Below are 4,359 nucleotides of genomic sequence, written 5' to 3'. Positions count from 1 at the left end.
AGCCGAGCCGAGAGCCCGGCGGCGCTCACGCCGCGCCGCCCGCCCCGCCCCTCCTGTCGTGCGGCCGTAACTGTCGTGCGGAGGGGGCGTTTTTCCGAGGGGAACGGGAGTTTTCCCTCAGTCGCTGCGCGGGGCAGCGCGGTGAATCCGCTGAAGCGGCGGCGTTAAAGCGCCCCGGGCGGTGGTCAGCGGGGTGGGGAGGAGTTGGCAGCAGCACGGGCTGGGGGTGCCACGCAGCTCAACCGAAGTCCCACAGCGCGCCTGGAGAAGCGAGGCCTTTGCCCCGTAGCCACCCTTTGAGCGTCCGTTCGTTTATCATTTAACTTTCTCGCGCTGGCCCCAGTGGAAGGTGGGTCTAACCCCACGACGTTGTCAGAGGCAGGTCCCTTGCTGGGGATCCTCGTTACACACTTCGAATTCCGGTTCCCAACACACCTCAGTTGCACAGCTCACGGGAGAAACTTACAAACCAACCCACTAAGCTCTGCCAGACCCGTAACTCCAGATAAAGACAGCGAAATGAAGGCAGGAAGGCACACACAATTACTGCTCACTTCCTCAAAGGCAGCTCGGCGACAAGCTGACCAACTGCTGCTGCCCCTTAGCCCAGCCAAACACCCTCGGTGTATCTCCAACGTTTTAAAAATACCTAAACCTGCACAGTGGAGCAAGCACAGACAATTACAGGGTTAGTTCACCGTCAACAAATACTCACATGCTGGTGTGTAAGTATGTGAAACAACTGGTATTCAGGGAGACAAAATCCCTTCGAGTACTTGATGGAGTAAAACTGCATTAAAAACTGAACCACTCCACAGGTTAGTCTGAAATAGCAACAAATACAAGGCAGCTGTACACTATCAAATATTCCAGCTAATTTGTAATTTGAAAATATCATTAAAAATCATTTTTACTCAAACTTCTCCCCATGTTTAAAAAAAGAAACTTTCTGAATAAAATAATTTTAGTAAAACAAAACCTAATTTTTTAGTGCAAACTTGCATGATATTTTTAATCGTATTCTTTATAAAAATGTGAATATTTTGCTCCCTTCAAAAATTAATAACTTTCTCCGAAACTATAGCTATCAACTGGGCAATGAGAGTAATATCCTCAAAAACAAATTTGGAGAGCATTTTTCAGTGAAAATACTGCACCAAAACATGTTATTTTCAGACATTTACAGAAGGTGTTTCAGTGAGGTGTTTACAATACAGATGTGAGCCAGAGTAATACCTAAATTTCATAAATGGATTTGTTCTCTGGAACTAATGAAAACAGCAAAAAATGTTTCATTAAAATTCTCAGTCAGTGGATCTGACTAACTACAGGTGGCAAACTCCTGAGAAAGTAATTCCCACTTTCAGTCCCATTTTTAGAGGGAACACTTTTTATGCACTCTCCTTTTCCTCCATAAAATGGAAGTAAAAACAGTAAAAAGACTAGGACAAATGCAGTGAACAGATTTGCACCCTTATTTAAAATCACAGCTGACCCAGAGTTGCAGCTATTTGATCCTTTGAAATTTTATGTAGAAAGGAGGAAGCAAAGAGTCTGACATGCAGTTTTTCTACATATAGCTCAGTTATTAGCCCTAATATCGGTAGGACAAAGACAAAAGTGGTATGCCCAGGAAAAGGTCCACGAAATTATAAAATGTGTTTTTCTTTTTTTGAATAGTGTAGAACATCTATTGAAAAAAATACCCTGCCAAGAACATTTGCAGGCACTTATCTGGTGACTTGGATTTACACGAGGAGTTTCACTGCACATGCCTGAAAGTTTGACAACTTCTCACCATAATGACTTTTGTGTTAATTCCTAAATTTTCCTGGAATATGAAACCCCTGCCTGCTTCTAGTCCAGTTGTAACCACTGTAGAGCCCCACTGAAACCCCAGCTGGACGTCTGAGCCTCCCCAGCACATCCACAGTAAAAACAGCGATTATAACAGGACCAACTACAGAGTTGCATGGATAAAGCAGTGAAAAATAAATTTAATTTGACCAGAAGGTTAAAAGTCTAATTTTTGCTTCTGAGCTACTTATGTACAGTTAAAGAATTATACCTTAAACAAAGAACAAAAATCTGGAAGACTCAACACCAATCTTACCTTCAGTTTCTATGATACCTTTCCCAAGTGCGCACACATTGGAAATTTAGGCTCAGCTATAGAATTGGCTACACTTGAGCTATGAAACACACCAGCTACAGCATTAGAGGGGCAGATCACTGGTCATACAGCAAGTATCACTGCTCGTAATAACGAAACAAGCCCCCTGTGCTACGTCTGCCACAGCACAATTCTGAAATGATTCAGCCACTCTTGGGGTTTCTCAGCAATACATTTTCCAACCCATTCCTAGCCCTTAGCCTCCTTGGTAAGACTGCCAAGTTACTAATATATCTGTATATTATAAGGATATCTAACTTCAGGAAAGGACTGCAGTCTGCAGTTTATTCCGTGTAGTGCACAGCTGGCCACTGGCCTATTTGCCCTGCGAGATCCTTGGTAAAGTAAGACTATTTGGGGAAATACCCGTTTAATTGAAAGTCTGTTTAATTTGTCCATTCTATCAGTCAGAGGCTCTATGTCTTGAAAGATGGGTTGAGTTACAAAATACAAGGCCTGTGCCTAATCAAGAGAAAAATGCAAGTCAGAAAGCAACCAAAAGGAGATGAATCAGATATATGAAATTTTCTTCAGGAGAAAGCTTTGCATGTATGACTGAATGGCTCAGTCTTTAATATGCAGATCTGAGAGTTCTTCCATTCTAAAAAGTAACTTACAATCTAAAATTGTCACGATTTCAGCAAAGACAGACTAAACTTGTGGTAATATTTTCTTTTAACATTCTTTCCAGTTATATCCTTTGTGCAACTTCTCACTTTTCCAAAACTAGGCAGGGGTAGCACCAATTAAAACAAAATCAAGGTTGCTCCCCCATTTATTTAAGCTACTTCTAAGGCTCTAACTTCGACCCTGCTAACTCTTCAAACACTTCACTTCTTCCAATTAAGTCAGGAAAACAAAAGCAGCGAAGAAAGTGTTTGCAAATCCAGTGATTATGGTTCACAGGACCAGAGGCAATGGGCACAAACTGAAACACAGTGGGTTCCCTCTGAACATCAGGAAACACTTTTTCGCTGTGAGGGTGACCGAGCACTGGCACAGGTTGCCCAGGGAAGCCGTGGAGTGTCCATCTTTGGAGATACTCAAAAGCCGTCCGGGCATGGTCCTGGGCAACCAGCTCTAGGTGGCCCTGCTTGAGCAGAAGGATGGATTCTGTGATACTGTTAATTATCCTGATCTTTACAAATACAACTCTATCCACTGACTAATTGATGTTTCTTTCCTGAGATTTGGAAAGACTTTTTTTTTCCCCTAAATCCAAACCCCAAAGTAACTAGTTTTTCACTAATTTTTAATTCTTCTAGGTCTGCAAGAGATGGATGAGGAGTCTGCTCCTACAGACTTGACACCATATATTTCAGGGCTTTTGAGGTTAAAATCACCTGCGTTCTGCTAAATATTTGCCCAAATAGTCACAGGCAGAGAACAAGCCTGGCAATGAGGAAGAATGGGGCTCTTCCAGGAATTCTTTTGGTGTCCATTTTTATATATAGACTGAAGGTCTTGAAACAACTTCTTTCTGAACTGCTTCTCTCCCTTTTGCTTTACGGCTGTGCTACAGCAACAGTGCCAGTAAAAGAAAGGGTATTGGACTGCTTATTTCTGCAAAGTATCTACATTTTTAAGTCCTTCTTTGCAATACCAATCACCACTTTTTCCTCTTTCCAGTCAACGTCACCCCCCCTCCACACACAGGTGCTTTCCCCCCCAGTCAAACACTCCAGAGCTGACATTGTAAGAGAAAGGCACAACAGAAACAGGAGAAGGTAGTTTAGTTCGCATTCCATTAATACCTTTAGCTTTTTTCTAATTTAAGTTAGAGGATTTTAAAACAGTTGTTTATCAGCCATGGGTTCAGAGCAATCATTGTAGAATTCAATGTATTTTGCAGTACGCTATAGGTTAATGTGTAAGTATTGAAAGAGGAGTGGAGGAGGAATGCACTCTATTTTTGCATGCACACAAAATGGTGAAGTCACTTCCATGTGTATGTGGAAATGCCAACTCAAAGCCATCCCAAAATGACTGTTATCACTCAGAAACCAGATGCCCAGCCTTGTAACAAAGAACTATAAATGCCCTGTGCTTACTGGCAAAAAAGCAGCGTTAGGAGTTACTCAGAAACTATAGCTCCAACACGGACAAGAGACAAATGAGGGAACGTAATACTGGCCTACAAAGTCAGAAGAGGCACAGAGGAAATTACAGAATAGTTGTTCACCCTT

Source organism: Aptenodytes forsteri, unplaced genomic scaffold, assembly GCF_000699145.1.
Source record: "Aptenodytes forsteri isolate BGI_AS27 unplaced genomic scaffold, ASM69914v1 Scaffold245, whole genome shotgun sequence".
In the NCBI taxonomy this organism is placed as follows: Eukaryota; Metazoa; Chordata; class Aves; order Sphenisciformes; family Spheniscidae; genus Aptenodytes; species Aptenodytes forsteri.
Note: the sequence above shows the minus strand (reverse complement) of the source record.